Genomic DNA, 18,127 nt, shown 5'->3' with positions numbered 1-18,127 from the left:
TCTCCACATTGGAAGCAGACCCCTACTTTAACAAAGTTTATAACTCAAGTGATTGGCTGGGATCATGAGCAAACAAAGGAGCAAAAAAAGTCAGACCACAGAATCTTTCTTTGGTAACAAAGAAGATCAAAACATACAACCAGAAGAAGACAACAAAGTCAAAGCTCCTACATCCAAAGCCTCCAAGAAAAATATGAATCACTCCCAGACCACAGAAGAGCTCAAAAAGGATTTGGAGAAGCAAGGAAGAGAAGTAGAGGAAAACTGGGGAAGAGAAATGAGAATAATGTAAGAAAATCATGAAAAACTAGTCAACAGTTTGCTAAAGGAGACCCCAAAAAATGCTGAAGAAAATAACACTTCCTAGCCCAAATGGCAAAAAAGGTCCAAAAAGCTAATGAGGAGAAGAATGCCTTAAAAAGCAGAATTTTGGCCAAATGGAAAAGGAAGTCCAAAAGCTCACTGAAAAAAATACTTCTTTAAAAATTAGAATGGCGCAACTGGAAGCTAGTGACTTTATGAGAAATCAAGACATCATTGAAAAAAACCACAAGAATGAAAAAATATAAGACACTGTGAAATATCTCACTGGAAAAACAACTGATCTGGAAAATAGATCCAGGAGAGATAACTTAAAAATTATTGTACTATCTAAAAACCATGATCAAAAAAAGAACCTAGACATCATCGTTCAAGAAATTATCAAGGAAAACTGCCCTGATATTCTAGAATCAGAGGGTAAAATAGAAATGGAAAGAATCTACCGATCATCTCCTGAAAGAGATCCCCAAAGAAAAACTCCTAGGAATACTGTAGCCAAATTCTCCAGAGTTCCCAGGTCAAGGAGAAAATATTGCAAGCAGCCAGAAAGAAACAATTCAAGTATTGTGGAAACACAATCAGGATAACACAGGATTTATCAGCTTATACATTAAGGGGCCACAGGGCTTGGAACATGATATTCCGGAGGGCAAAGGAGATAGGATTACAGCCAAGAATCACCTACCCAGCAAAACTGAATATAATCCTTCAGGGGAAAAAAATGGACATTCAGTGAAATAGAGGACTTTCAAACATTCTTGATGAAAAGATCAGAGCTGAACAGAAAATCTGACTTTCAAATACAAGATTCAAGAGAAACATGAAGAGGTAAACAGGAAAGAGAAATCATAAGGGACTTATTAAGGTTGAGCTGTTGACATTCCTGCATGGAAAGATGGTATTTGTAACTTATGAGACCTTTGTCAGTATTAGGGTAGTTGGAGGGAAAAAATTATATGTATTAGATAGACAGACAGACAGACAGACAGACAGATAGATAGATAGATGGCACAGGGTGAGCTGAAGATGAACGGGTGATATCTGGAGAATAAAATTAAGAGGTAAGAGAGGATTACACTAGGAGAAGGGGAAAGGGAGAGGTAGAATGGGGTAAATTATCTCACATAAAACAACAAGAAAAGGCAGTGGGAGGGGAAGGGGGAAGGTGAGAGGGAATGAGTGAATCTTATTCTCATTGGATTTGGCTTAAGGAGGGAATAACATACACACTCAATTGGGTATGGAAATCTATCTTACCCTACAGGAAAATGGGGGGGGAGGGACAAAAGAGCAGGGGCATGATAGAGGGGAGGACAGATTGGGGGAGGGGGTAATCAGAAGCAAACACTTCTAAGCAGGGACAGGGTCAAAACAGAGAACAGAATAAATAGGTGGCGGGATAGCATGAAGGGAAATATGGTTTTCCAAAACATGACTACTATGAAAGTGTTTTGCATGACTATACATATATAACCTGTATCAAATTGCTTGCCTTCTCAATGAGGGTGGGTGGGGAGGGAGAAAGGCAGAAAATTTGGAACCCATAGTTTTAAAAACAAATGTTTAAAAAAAAATTGTTTTCACATGCAAATGGTAAATAAGATATACAGGCAATGGGGTATAGAAATTTATCCGGCCCTACAGAAAAACTGAAGGGGAAGGGGAAAGAGAAGGGGGGCAGGGAGGCCGAGAAAGAAGGTAGGGCAGATTAGGGGTAGGAATATTCAGAATGCGTGCCATTTTGGGGTGGCGGGAGGGATGAAATGGGGAGAAAATCTGGAACTCAAAATATTGTGGAAGTGAATGTTGTAAACTAAAAATGATTAAATAAATTTGAAAAAAACAAACCATCGTGAGAAGAGTTCTAAATAGGCTTCACCAGACTGACAATGGAGTTCAAGATACAATAAAAAGGTTAAGGACCCTTAATTTAGTCTGATCACCTCATTTTACAGATGAGGAAGTTGAGGTTCAGAAACATGATGTGATCTGCCCCAAAGCCTGAAAGCTACCAAGTACAAGAGCTGGGTTTTGATGCCAGGTCCTTTGATTCTAAATCAAGGATCTTCCCACAGAAAATTCTGTCTCTATTCCTATTTTCTTCTCATTATTCTCTTGCTGTGAAATCTCTTATCTCACTCATTCCTATTGTTTCAACTATGTTCTCTATGCAAATGACCTTCAAATCTCAAATCTCTATTTTCAGCCCTGACCACTCTCTTCCAAACTCTGGTTCCTTTTTTCCAATTATCTGTAACACATTTCCAACTGCACATTCTACCAGTAACTCAAACTCAACCTGCTTAAAGTTCAATTAATCTCTGCCCTGCCAAGACCAGTTCTTTTCCTCAACTTGTGTATTTCTATTAGTGGGACCACTATTCTTCCTTGTCATACAGGCCTAAAACTTGTTATCTTTTGACTTAACTTCCGGTTTTGCCTGCTAGATTCAATAAATAATCCAGTCCTGTGGATTATTTTCTAACATTTCTACTTTCTCTTCTAATTTCTGCTACTACTCTAGCTCCTTGTTTGGCACTTTGTTATAATTCATCTTGCTTACCACTGCCAGATTAGTTTTAGGAATACAGTATCATATATTTAGAGCTTAACAGGGCTTCAGAGGCCACCACCCTGCTCTTTTTACATGAGGAAACTGAGACTCACTAAAATAATAATAAATAAATTGAGGTCACTAAGATAATAATCAGTAAAAGTAGGATTTGAACCCAGATCCTCTGACTCCAGAGCCAGTACTCTTTCTACTACAGCAAGCTACATCCAAATTCTTTTTAAAGCACTGATAAGATCACAGCATGCCTTGCTTACAAACTGTCAAATTACTCCCTGGATAAACTCCTTATCCTATCATTTAAGACTGTCTACAACTAACCCTATGATAGGATTAATATCTACCAGAGTTTTCTATGCTACTGCCATACAAGATAATGATAATAATAACAATAACTAGTATCGATATAATGTCTACTATGTGCCAAGTACAGCATTTTATATTTGATCCTCACAACAACCCTGGAAGATAGGTACTACTATGATCCCCATTTTACAGTTGAGGAAACTGAGGCAGTCCGAGGTTAAGTGACTTACTCAGGGTCACACAGCTAGTATCTGAGGCCAAATTTAAACTCAGGTCTTCCTGACTCCAGACCTAGAGTTCTATCCCCTTCATCACCTATCTGGCTCCAACCAGATCAGGTTGATTTTTTTTTCCCCTCCCCAAGATTACATTTGCTCTAGGTGATAAAGCTCAAGTGCTAACTCTGGTTCCTGGTAGCCATACTGATATGACTTCTTGGTCACCTTAGGCCATAAAAAGGCAATAATGATGATGATGATGATGATGATGATGCTGACAGTGAAGATAGCACCATTTATACAGTGCCTACTACATGCCAGGTGCTGTGCTAAACACTTTTCTAAAATTCTCTCATTTTGATCTTCACAACCCTGCCTGGGAGGTATCACTGTCTCCATACAGTTGAGGAAACTTAGGTAGACAGAGGTTTCTTGCCCAAAGTTACACAGCTGTGTCTGAAGTTGGATTCGAACTCAGGCCTTTCTGACTCCAGGCCCAGCACTCTGTTCACTGTGCTACCTAGCTGCCCCAACAAAGGTGGGGCTCTTCAGATGTGGTGGTATATTCCCAGGTTAACACACATACACACACCCAGCCTCCTACTGAGCAGTCAAGGGGGATCACCTCTACTAAAGCCAAGTGCTATGAGCTTACTGAATATCCTTTCTACACTATGGCTACGTAAATCTCCTTTTGTCAAATGTTAAACGACCTACAAGTGTCTTGCTTTATTCCAGTACCAGACCTAAACTACTAGGAGACCAATCTGAATTAGGATCAACCCATGACAGGCTCCAACCCAGCTTTTCAACATCCTCTAATTTACCTGTCATTACCCGAACATGATTTGAGCTTTTCAGCTCAAAGCTGTGCATTGCTTATAACAGTACCTTATCCTAACGTCTTCTTCCTAAAGTTTCAAAGATGAAACCTTTTCTAATCTCAACGATGTGATTTTTTTTTTCTTTTGAGAAACAGGCTATGATTGATTAGATGCACGATGAACAATAATTCACATAAAACTCTATGGTTTGTAAAAGACTTTCCGAGCAGCTAGGTAGTGCATGGATAGAACACTGGGCCTAGAGTCAGACTGAGTTCAAATCCAGCCTCAGACACTCACTAGCTGTGGGACCCTGGACAAGTCACTTTACCCCTATTTGTCTCAGTTCCTCATCTGTAAAATAGGGACACAATGGAGAAGGAAATGGCAAACCACCCAATATCTTTGCCAAGAAATCCCCAGAGACAAATATATGGGGTCATGAAGAGTCTAATGGGGGACTGAAAAACAACAACAAAAAAGACTTTCTTGAGATTGATGGTAGTTAGAACAAGTATGATCATTCTTCACTTTAAGATAAAGAATCTAAGGTTCAGAAAGCTTAAGGGATTTGTTAATTATCATACAACTGACAAATGGTCAAAGGATATAAACAGGCAGTTTCAGAGGAAGAAACTAAAGCTATCTATAGTCATATGAAAAAAAATGCTCTAAATCACTATTGATTAGAGAAATGCAAATCAAAACAACTCTGAGGTACCACATCACACCTATCAGATTGGCCAACATGACAAAATAGGAAAATGATAAATGTTGGAGAAGATACGGGAAAATTGCAACTCTAATGCATTGCTGGTGGAGTTGTGAAATGATCCAACCATTTTGGATAGCAATTTGGAACTATGCCCAAAGGGCTATAAAAATGCATACCCTTTGACCCAGGCAAAAGCACTTCTAGGGCTGTATTCCAAAGACACCATACAAATGGGAAAAGGACCCACATGTACAAAAATATTAATAGCAGCTCTTTTTGTGATGGCAAAGAATTAGAAATGAGAGGATATCCATCAATTGGGGAATGGCTGAACAAGTTGTAGTATATGAATGTAATGGAATACTATTGTGCTATAAGAAATGATGAACAGGCTGACTTCAGAAAAACCTGGAAAGACTTGTATGGACTGATGCTGAGTGAAGTGAGCAGAACCAGGAGAACGTTGCATAGAGTCAGCCACATTGTGCAATGACTAACTTTGACAGACTTAGATCTTCTCAGCAATGCAAGGATCTATGACATCTTGAAAAGTCTCATGATGGAAAATGCTATCCACATCCACAGAAAGAACTATGGAGTTTGAATGCAGATTGAAGCATACTGTTTGCGATTTTTTTCTTCTATTTTGTTTTGTTTCCTCTTTCTTGTGGTTCCTCCTATTGGTTCTAATTCTTCCTTACAACATGACTAATATGAAAATGTTTAATAGGAATATAAATGTAGAGCCTATATCAGATTGCATGCCGTCTTGGGAAGGAAGGAAGAGAAAAATTTAAAACTCAAAAGCTTATGGAAGTGACCGTTGAAAACTAAAGATAAATTAATAATAATTAAAAAAAGAAAGAAGGAAAACTGGACAGTCTACCAGAGCCCTGCCAGGAAACTGAATTGCTCTCATTTGAATTTTCTTAGAAAGATTCTGAAGATCACCAGACAAGATAAGGTACCAAACATTGTGGTCCTTTCTCGAGCTGAACTGCCAAGCATTCAAACTATACTGCACACAGTGCAATTCTGATGCGCTGCCTATGTTGTTCAAATGCCAAACATACACCTGTCTAAAAAAAATTATTTTATGGAGAACTCATACATGGCAAGTACTCACACAGAAAACAGAAGAAGCAATACAAGGACACTCTCAAGGTCTCTCTGAAGAACTTTGGAATCCATTATGAGATATGAGAGACACTGGCTCAAGACCACCCAGCATGGTGTGCCCACATCAAAGAAGGCACTGTGCCCTATAAGCAAAGCTAAGTGCAACAGTTCAAAAGAAACATGAGATGCAGAAATTTGGAGATTTCTCCATTCCAAATATTCACATAGACTATTTGTGCCTGACCTGTGGTAGAACCTTCTGCGCTCATATTAGTCTGATCAGCCATAGTCAAACAAATTGTACATTGACCTCAACATAGTGATGTGATTTTGGTCCTCTTCAAGTATGATGTACAACAACTAGTTGGGAAAAAAAATGTTATGGTACAGTCAGTACTGCTATAATGCTTATTTCAAAATCTCATATTTGTTCCAAAATACATATTACATTGTCTCAAAAACTAAAAACAACTTTGTGAAAATGATGAAAGAGATATTTCACGTTCACAGAGGACCTGTACTGTTTGCACAAATCACAAGGTCCAGATCTCTTGGCTGGTCAGGGAATGGCCTGGACTCTCAAAGTCCAAGCTTAAAACATCTTCTTAGTAGGAATATTTTTCTAAAAAGCAGTGCTGTATCAACAATCTTCTAGCTCCAGGCAGCTAGCAAATGACTTGGAAGCCCTTGACCTCTTGAACTCATAATGTTACTGCCAAGGCTGGAAACATCCAATTCTTAGTACCATTGGACAGTGGAGCTTGTATTTTAGGTAGAAAACATACCTGGGCAGTAAATAACCAAGGGCTCAGGCCTGCCTAAGCAGTCAAATGTTCTCATACTATGTGCCTGTAACCACTATTTGGAGGGAAGTGGAGGGAACAAGAGAAAGAAAAATCCCCCTCCCTGACCCTTGCTTTAAGTCCAAGGAAGAGAAAGTGATGGAAGAATCCTAAGAGAGAGAAATTTTCCCCTTAATTCCTTTTATAGCCTATGGTATACATGGTTTCTTCTGGGTATATGCCCAATTATCTTCGATACAAGCCTCATCATTGAGGACCAAAAGTTGCTTTATCATCAATGAAGTACATGTGCTTCAGGAAGAGTACAGATATGTCCCACAGACATGTAAAATACATTTACATTTTGAAATTTCATTATTTTAACTTTTATAAAAATTAAACAATAAATTAAAGGCTCTAGAGCAAATACACACACACATAAATACCAATTAAAGAATGTCAGTATATTACTAACTTTAGAGAATTTTAGAGATATAATCTCTATTATTTCTTTTCTTTTTTTAAGAGAAGACTTGAGTACCATCCTAAATTAATGGTGTTATAGACTAAAACATTGTGCTCATCTCCCTTGGGTTTGTGCATGTCCAATGAACCCAAAAGGATGACAAAACAGAATATAATATATAAAAACCCTTAGGAAAAAACAATAATTACTCATTAATATTCTCATAGGGGGAAAAAAAACAGCCTATATGGGCAGCTTTATGAGATCTCACAAGCAAGACGATTAGAACTTGTGGTCAGTAACAGTAAAGATAACGGGGAACAGATTCACAACTGTAGACCTTTTTAATCTCCAGCAATGAATGCTGATACAAATGAAACAAATTAAAAAAATTTGTGAAAGTAAGAACTGTTTTCTTCAAAATTACATAGCTTTGAGATTATCAATACTTTTCCATTTACTATCAAAAAGGAAAAAATTTATGCAGTTTAGTCATATTATATAATAAGAAAATCTATCAGGTATAATCCCAAACAATCTGAGAAGTTCACTAGTTTAAACAGTGCTGAGGGCCAAGGGATTAATTCATCATGATGCAAAATTCCAGACCTATGAAATTTTTGTTAGCAGTGAATTTATTGCTTTGTGTATTATCACATGCTTCTCACATTAATACATATATAGAGTGGTTCTTTTTTTGTTCTAACAGACTTAATGGAAATTATTTGCCACAGAAAATGACAACCTATAACAGAATATTACTTTTGACATTTTTTTCTATAGGTAATTTCACTGATGTTTTAGAAAGAATGAGTCTTGTGGCATACAGATATGCGTGAAAAGTGTACTGTAAATTTCTTTTACACAAATAACTGGAGGTGGTATGTTTAACTAAAAAAGAATAGCGGCAATTACAAAGATAAAACTGATAATTTTGGCTACCTAAAATTGAAAAGCTTTTCTGCAGATAAAATTAAGGCACCTAGGATAAATGGGTAAAAAAAAACCTTTGGATCAAATTTCTGATAAGCAATTTTTTTCAAACAAAGATGTATAAAAACAGTTAACAGATATATATGTAGACTAAAACATCACCCTGTAAATAACAGTTCTAAACTTTTAGCATTCTAAACTCTTAGTAATCTGAGCTACTATACCACCTATCCAACCTTATCTTTACCATTCCCAAGCACATTTTCTCATTTTGGTTCTCTTGCTTTCCTCTTCTGCAAATCTAATCCATTCTCTAAGGTCCAGCAGGGGTGGGGAACCAGTGGTCTTGAGGCCACATGTGGCCCGTTAAGTCCTCAAATGTGGTCCTTTGATTGAATCCAAACTTCACAGAACAAATCCCTTTAATAAAGGATTTGTTCTGTAAAACTTGGACTCAGTCAAAAGGCTGCACCCAAGGACCTAGAAGGCCACATGTGGCCTCAAGGTCACAGGTTCCCCAGCCCTGCAGCCTAGACAGTAATTGGGTAAGTTGTGGAGGTAGGCTTAGGGGGAAAGATAATGAGTTCAGCTTTGGATATGTTGAGTTTAAGATGTCTACTGGACATTTAATTCTAAAAGGCAGCTGGAGATATGAGATTAGAGGTCAGCAGAGAGAGGTGAGGGCAGGATAGGGATATCTGAGAATCATCAGTACAGAGATGATAATTAAAACTATGAGAGTTGATGAAATCATCAAGTTAAGTGGTATAGAATAAGAGAAGAGGGAACAGGATACAGTCCTATAGGACACCCACAGATGGTTGTGGCCTGGACGAGGATCTGGCAAAGGAGACTAAGGTGTAGTCTGACAGGCAGGAGAATCAGGAAAGAGTGGTATTGCAAAAAAACCAGGAAGACAAAATTATCAAGGAAAAAAGAGTGATCAATAGTGTCCAAGGCTGCAGAGAGGTCTAGAAAAATGAGGATTAAAAAAAAGGCCACTGGGCACAGTAATTAAAAAATCACTGATAACTCTGGAGAGAGCAATTTTGGTGGAACGATGAGGTCAGAAGCTGGACTGTAAGGGGTTAAGAAGAAAATAAGAAAGTGGAGACACCAATTATAGATGGTCTTTTCAAGGAGTTTGGTCACAAAAGCAGGAGAGATATAGGATGATAGTGGGGATAGAAGGATTAAGGTTTTTTGAGGATGAGGAAACATGGACATGTTTGCAGGCAGAAGGGAAGGAGCCAGTAGACAGGGAAAAACTGACGATTACTGACAGAGTGAGGATGACAGAGAGGGGCAGTCTGTTGGAGGATATAGGATGGAATGGAATCACCTGTGCAGGTGGAAGGGTAAAGTTACCTTTTTGTGTGAGCCAAGGTGAAGGAGGAAATAGTGACAGAAGGCAACTAAGAGATATGGGATAAGGAAGATGGCTTCATTTTTTTCTGTAAAATATGAGGTAAGGTTCTAAGGGAGGAAGGTAGGGAGAAGGTGGAACCATGGGAGATTTAGGAGGGATAAAAAAAAGTTTGAAAGAGTTGCCTGTAGCATAACTTGATAAGTGAGAAGCAAAAGTACTGCCTAACAGCAGTGAAGGCCCTCACTACTCAGGTTATGTAACATTAATTTATAGTGGACCAAGTCAGAATAGTTGCATGATTTTTTTCCACCCACATTCAAAAGCATGTGTATAGGAGCAAAGGTGGCAGATGGTGGGAGTCATCCAAGGCTGAGGCTTCGCCAGGTGCCATCACCAATATAAAGGGTGCAAGGACTCAAAAAAAGAGAACAGTGATAGCAGCATATAAATGTAACAACAGAAATATCAACACTTTCTTAGCAATGGAGGCTCAACCCCAACATCTCTAGCCCAAAGTTATCCAATAAGAAAACAAAATAACAGGACAAACACATGATTATGACACGAGAGCATATCCATTTCTTTAAGTGACAGATGATCTTCTATAGAGTAAAATTTAACTGAATTTATTACAGGCACTCCCTTTACTTTATATTATAGGCAACACAGCCTACTTCCATTCAAAAGACCACATAGGAATGCTATCCTGACCCCTACCCCAGCACAATGGCCACAAAAGAAATTTCCCTTCCCTTCTACCTGTAAACACAAAAGTCCCTACTTCCTTTCTTTTTTTACTGCTATTCAGGTCCCAATGCTTCCTGGGACCCTTTCCCTTTCTGCTCCCAAACCAGAGCTGTCATGAGTCCATGCTGGAATGCCAAGTCTGCATCTGTTCTCCACTCTTCCTCACATGCCTACTGTCTCAAGAAAATTGTAGCTGGTCACTCTATCATCTCCAGATACTGGTTCTCCCTTTATCAATCTTATATGTAATAATCACTCCTTCTGAGTTTAATTCCCCATAAATCATATGCTAGTTATCAATATTCTTTGACTAACTTGATACTCCTTACACTTCATTAGTATTTGATTTTACAACATGCCTGCTTGCTATCCCCTCCTACATAATCACTGCCTTGTCATGGCAGAAGGGCTTGTATGGCTCAATGATATGAGTTATGCTGTGCTGGACACAAGAAGGACAAGTTATAGTGCAGAGTTCTGACAAAATATGATCCACTGGAGAAGGAAATGGCAAATCACTCCAGTATCTTTGCCAAGAAAACCCTATAGACAATATTAAAATGAAAAAAGGGATGACATCAGAAGATGAATCCTTCTGTTCAGAAGGTGTCCCCTACTGGGAAAGAGTGGAGAACAACTACAAGTAGTGCTGGTACTAATAAAGTGGCTGGGACAAAGCCAAAAGAAAGCTCAGTTACGGATGTCTTGCAACAAAAGGAAAGCCCGAAGCTGTAAAGAACAATATTGCATGGGAATCAAGAATGTAAGATCTCTGAACCACGGTAAGCTGGATGTGGACAAACAGGAGAAGGAAAGATTAAACATCAACATTTTTGGTGTCAGTGAACTTAAATGGACAGGAATGGGTGAATTTAATTCAGGTGATTATTATATATAGTACCGTAGGCAAGAATCCTTTAGAAGAAAGGAACAGCCCACACAGTCAATAAAAGAGTTAGAAAAGCAGTACTGGGATATAATCTCAAAAATGAAAATGATAATTTGTTCAAATCCAATGCAAACCATTCTACATCACAGTAATGATAGTCTATGCTCTAACCACTGATGCAGAAGAAGCCAAAGTTGATCAACTGTATGAAAACCTACAACACCTTCTAGAAAAAACACCAAAAAAAAAGAAGTTACATTCATCATAGAGGATAGGAATGCTGAAGTAGGAAATCAAAATATAATCAGAATAATGGGCAAATTTGACTTGGAATACAAAATGAAGCATGGCAGAAACTAATAGAGTTTTGTCTAGATAACTCACTGGTCACAGCAAACACTTTTTTTCAATAACCCAAAAGGTAACTCTACACATGGAGGATATCACCAGATGGTCATCACCATAAGCATACTGATTATACATTTTTGCAGCCAAAGATGAAGTTCTATGTATCAGTTAAAACTAGACCTGGGGCTGGCTGTGGCTCAGATCATAAGCTTCTTTTTGCAAAAGTCATACTTAAATTGAAGAAAGTATGGAAGCCATCAGACCATAAGTATGACCTAAATAACATCCTTTATCAATATGAAGTGGAAATGATGAATAGATTTAAGGGATTAACTCTGGTAGATAAGAGTGCCTGAAGAACTATGAACAGATTCATAACACCGTATAGGAGGCAGCAACAAATACCATTACAAAGAAGAAGAGTAAGCAAAATGCCTGTCTCATGAGGCTTTACAAATAATTGAGGAAAAAGGAAAGTGAAAGGTAAAGATATACCCAACTTAATCAGAATTCCAGAGAATAGCAAGGAGAGATAAGGTCCTCTTAAATGAGCAATGCAAAGAAATAGAACAATAGAATAGGAAAGATGAAATGTCTTCAAAATTAAGAGATCTGAAGGAAATACTTCATGTAAAACTGAGCATGATAAAAGACAAAAATTACTTAATATAAGTAGATTAAGAAGAGGTGGCAAAAATATATCTAACTATACAAGAAAGACCTTAATATCATCAATAACCATGATGGTGTGGTTACTGATCTAGATCAGCACTTCTTAAACTATGGGTTGCAACCCCATATGAGGGTCACAAAAAATTTGGCAACAGTAAAAGGTTTCTGAACATGCAACAACCAAAAATTAATTAAAAATCAAACAAGTGATGAATCTGAGGTGTTTCTGGCAGCACTTGTCCATGCTTCATCACACAACTTCTCTGCAGCCTTGGTTCTGAACACAAAGCATGCACACTTTGCATTACACATGCCCTTTGCATTGCACGTGCCCTCAGGCCACACAATACCAACAAACACTGCCAAAACACAAAAAGGGGTCTCAAGTGGAAAGAGTTTAAGAAGCCCGATCTAGAGCCAGATATCCTGGAAAATGAAGTCCAGTGGGCCTTAGGAAGCATTACTAATAATAAGGCTAGTGGAGGTGAAAGAATTCCAGCTGAGCTACTTTAAACCCTAAAAGATGATGCTGTTAAAGTGCCGTGCTCAATCTGTCAGCAAATTTGAGAAACTCAACAGTGGCTATTGGATTAGAAAAGAACAGTTTACATCTCAAATCCTAAAAAAGAGCAATGCCAAAGAATGTTCAAATTACCAAACAGTGCACCCATTCCACATGCCAGCAGGGTGATGCTTAAGATTCTTCAGCAATATATGGATCAAGAATTACCAGAAGTGCAGGAAGGTTTTTGAAAGAGGCAGAGGAACTACAGACCAAATTGCCTACATTCATTTTTTTGTGGAAAAAGCAGGGGAGTTCCAGAAAAACATCTACTTCTGCATCACTTACTTCGCCTCTGACTGTGGGGATCACAACAAAATGTGGCAAAATGTGAAGTACTAGATCATCTTACTTGTCTCCTGAAGAACCTGTATGCAGGTCAAGAAGCAACAGTTAGAACCGAACATGGAACAACTGATTGGTTTAAGACTGGGAAAGGAGTACAAAGTAGTACAAGTACAATATTGTCACATTATTTAACTTACATGCAGAGTACATCATGTGAAATGCCAGGCTGGATGAATCAAAAGCTGGAATTAAGGTTGCCAGAAGAAATATCAGCAATTTCACACATAACGATGATACCACTCTGATGGCCAAAAGTGAAGAAGAATTGAGGAGCCTCTTGATAAGGGTGAAAGAGGAGACTATAAAAGTTGGCTTGAAGCTTAACATTAAATAAACTAAGATCATGGCAACTTGTCCCATCACTTTCTGGCAAACAGAGGGAGAAGCACTCTCAGATTTTATAATCTTGAGTTCAAAGATCACTGCAGACGGCAACTGCAGCCATGAAATTAAAAAATGTTTGTGCATTGGAAAGAAAGCTATGGCAAATCTGGACAGTATACTAAAAAGCACAGACATCACCTGTAATACATGAAACTAATGTATGGCTGTAGGAGTTGGATTATAAGGAAAACTGGGCACCGTAGAATCAATGCTTTTGAATTGTGGTACTGGAGAAGACTTTCAAGAATCCTTTGGACATCAAGGAGATCACGTCACTCAATATCTTAAAGAAATTAATTCAGACTACTCACTGGAAGGACAAATACTGAAACCTAAGCTTAAATACTTTGGTCACATAATGAGAAGACATGGCTCATGTTGGGAAAGACTGAAAGCAAAAGGAGAAGAGGATGACAAAGGATGAGACAGATAGTGTCACAGAAACAACAAACATGAGATTGGATAGATTTCACGGACAATGACGGATAGAGAGGCCTGGCATACTATGGTCCATGGGGTCACGAAAAGTTGGACACAACTGAACAAATTAACAACTGTTTGTTATGTTGTTAAAAGAACGGGAATAAAGAAATTAAAATCTTCTAAAGCCAATCTTCTCTTCCCACTGCTACTCTCTAGCCCATGCTACACTCCATCTCATTTCTTCATCTTTTCCCCACATGTTCTGTCCTGCTTTCAGTGAAGACTTCACCCCAATTCCCATAATGCAACATCCAGGAAATTCACTGGCTCTCAGTGTTCTTCTTGTAAGACCTATAAAGAATACTTTTATCTCATTTTCTAATTGTTCGTGCTAGCAGCAAAAGTCTTGAAATACCCCAAGAGTTGTGTACTTGCTTCCAGAACAAGAAGATAGAAGCCAAACTTTCAAGACATGCTCTGTTTAGCAATTAGAGAGAGAAGGAAAGACACTTTGGTCAGAAGCAACAGGTGATGACAGTTGAGAAAGAAGTAGGCAGCTTAATATCCAAGTTCCTCAAGGCACGAAAAAAAAGACAGCAAATAGAGAACTGGACAGAAATGAAAAGGGACATGGCAGCTTCTTCAACAAACACTCATTAAGCACCTACTATGTACTAGGTACTGTTTTAGGAGGCATGGCTAGGGCCTCATAACTCTTCACCTACCCCTCCCCACCCCTGACCTTTGAGTCAAACTTCTCTATGTATGATTCCACATAAACAGACTATTTCATTTTCTCCAGTTTCTTCATTCTTGCATGCATTTATTCAATATCATATGCAAGACACTATGCTAAGCACCAGGGAAATAAAATCAAAATCAAATAGTTCATCTACTCAAAGACTTTTCATTCTATTGGGAGTGGGAAGATGAGATGGAGATACAAAAGGGACACAGATAAACTAAAACAAGTTAATTTGAAGAGGCAGAAAACACTAACTGGGAAGATAAGGAAGGAAAATCAGGAAAGGTTTTGCTCTGGAGGTACCACCTAAACTGAGCCTTAAAAGAAGTTAACTGATCTAAGAGATGGGAATGAGGAGGGAATGTATTCCAGGCATAGGGGTCAGCCTGAATGAAAGCCCAAAGACTTACTACAAATGCCTAATTGAAAGAAAGCAAGTAGGGTATTTTACATTTAGAGTGTGTGAAGGGAAGAAACATGAAATAAATCTTCAAAGGTGAGTTGCAGCCAGATCATGGAAAGCTTTATTATACCCTCTAAAATCCTATCAAATACTTTTATAGAATTGTGTGGTGAGAAGGACCCAGGGGACAACTTAATTCACTAAACTCTTGTTCAGGCAGAATCTACTTAAGTTAACCAAGAAGACAGGTAGCTATCCAATTTGGATGATAGATACAGTCAAGTATTCATATCATATTCATGTTATAAGCTATAATGAAGAGTAGATGATTTAAAAACAATTTGCTCATTTTATTTAGGTTCATTCTGAGAGGCAACTAGTGCTTCTTTAAAACATCAAGAAAATAAAGTTTCTATGTGTTGAAGTTAAATCTGTCAAAAGGCAATAGCTGCATTGCTACCTGCTTAGTGACTAGAACTTCAAGAGTAGAATGAAAAAATTTTCAAAAAAATAAATTCATGTCACAGAAGCAAATTAAGAGATGATGATCTCTCATATATCAAAATTCAATACTGGGTTCCTTTAAAATAATGCATTTATAACACAAATGTATACAAAAGTTTAATTTACCACAAATTTTCAGTAATACTCCAACTAGGGAAAGTGAGGAAAATTTGTGATTTTAAATATGAAAACACACATATGTTAAATAAAAGCCCAATCTCTTAAGTATTAATTCCTACTGCATCTTAAATTCTCTTAGATAGTGTGTCATAGGGGGCAGCTAGGTGGCGCAGTGGATAGAGCACCAGCCCTGATGTCAGGAGGACCTGAGTTCAAATCTGGCCTCAGACCAAACACTTGACACGTACTAGCTGTGTGACCTTGGGCAAGTCACTTAACCCCGATTGCCTCACCAAAAAAAAAAGGTGTGTCATAACAAATGTCATGATAAGGAAAACCTTTATTTTTCAAACTCAAGACTATGGCCCACCATAAAAGTGCTTTGCTCTACTTATTACAAAGATATATAACTATAAAGACAAGTAAAATGAATGTCTCTGCTTTTTCCTTCAGGAACTCATAGCCATGCAATTATATCTATACGAATAGGCTCAAGAGGGAACGTACAGAATCATGCCTACAGCCTGTTAACACTTGCTCTGCATTTGATGGTAACTTCGATAAGGCCTTAAGAACACTCCCTTGGTATTTCCTCCAATAATATGTAAATGAAAAGTTAACAGTTCAATAGTTTCCCAAACCATCAAGACTATGTATGGCCTATTCTTCAAACAGGAAAGCATTCATTCGATAATGAAGTTCTAGGACAGCAAGCAGGCATATTAAGCACTTCCTATGTGTCTGGAAACTACTATACACACTAAGAAATGGCAATACAAATACAAGCAAAAAGTCAGTCTCTGTCCTCAAAAAGCTTTATTCCAATGAGGGAAGGCAACATATAAAAAGGAGCTGAAAAGGGAGTAGAGGAGTTTAGGGGAATAAAGTATCTACACAGGGAGCATGTGAGAAGGTACCCCAAAAATAAAAATGGCTATCTCTATGAAAAATTTGGTGCGGTACGTCAACTTTATGAAATACAACTAGTCTCTAGTCTTCTCCAACTCTAAAAATTCTGTGGCCCTTGTGCAAACACATTAACTTGGTAGCCAGTAAGGTAATAGCTATAGGTAATAGCCAGTAATAGCTAATAGGTAGATAGTGTTTTAAGGCTGGCAAAATGCTTTACTTATATTATCTCACTTCATCATCATAACTTCTGTGAGGTAACTGCTATTGTTATCCCCGTCCTACAGATGTGGAAATTAAGGCTAAGAACAGTTTTAAGTAACTTGCCCAGGGTCACACAGTAAGTATCTGAGGCAGGATTCAAATTCAGGTCTTGCTGAACCAATTTCAGCACTCTATCCACTACACCATCCAGCTTCCATAGTATTTTCTGCTCACCAGAATTATTCATTGGCATCATAACCCCCAGATATAAAATCTTGACATACCTTCAAAATCAAAAAATGATAAAAATGTGGACCATGTGTTTCGGTTTTGAATACATTTTATAGTATTTTAATTTTTTAAAGGGCAATATTATAAAGATATATGGCAGCTATCCATTAATCAGTGTATTTAATTAAATCAAAAGATCCCATTCACCAACTATGCTAGATTAAAAAAAGAAAAGAAAAAGAAAAACTTGTTACCCTATTGGTACAATATAATTGGTTCCACAATTGCCTGAAGGAACAAATGTAGCTAAAAACCTGCTAGAGAGTAAGTGGTGAGAAAAAAGAGAGGGCAAAGCTCCATAGCTTCCTGAGTAAAAAGTGACAGAAAGTTAATGATCTGTTTGTAAAATGTAAATGCACATAATACCAAAATGTTTATAAAAGACTAATATAACATTTATGTTAGGTTGGAAATGAGTCTTTAATAATTAAGTTCATGAATTTTGTGATCTATATGGCTGAGTTTTAAGTGCATTTTTTAGTAAAGAAATGATGATATTATGGTTTGGGTTGTAATCTGTACTCATATACTAAGTACCCACACCAAAGGTATCGAGATACATTTCACCAAATACAAAAAAGAACTCCAAAATCAATTATTATATTTAATGTATAATGTCAAAGGATAACCAAAAGGAAAACACAAAAATGTTTCCATTCCTCTTAAAATTCAATAAATTCAAATTACAACTTTATATTAATAGTTGTCAACTGTTTTGTTTTTCATTTGAAGTACAATCATCATCAATAACATAAAGCAAACCAAGATTTTAATAAACCTCATGAGCTCAAAACAGAATAGGCATTCAGTCAAAAAGCATTTATAAAGCACCTACTATGTGCCAGGCACTATGCTAAGCACATTGTAAACACAGACAAAACTGACAATCCCTGCTATCAAGGAGCTGCAGTCTGATGGAAGAACAACATGCAAATAATTATTCATGAACAAAA

The 18,127-nt window shown here is 37.6% G+C and overlaps 1 protein-coding gene across 3 annotated transcripts in view; it reads right to left on the bottom strand.

Moving 5' to 3' along the window:
* The window catches only part of RAB11FIP2 (RAB11 family interacting protein 2), an 87,605-nt gene that overhangs the window by 32,921 nt on the left and 36,557 nt on the right, over positions 1 to 18,127 (bottom strand). The window lies entirely within an intron of this gene.

Source organism: Vombatus ursinus, unplaced genomic scaffold (genome assembly GCF_900497805.2).
Source record: "Vombatus ursinus unplaced genomic scaffold, bare-nosed wombat genome assembly UNPS02009205.1, whole genome shotgun sequence".
Classification (NCBI taxonomy): Eukaryota; Metazoa; Chordata; class Mammalia; order Diprotodontia; family Vombatidae; genus Vombatus; species Vombatus ursinus.
Note: the sequence above shows the minus strand (reverse complement) of the source record. Positions and strands in the feature narration are given on the sequence as shown.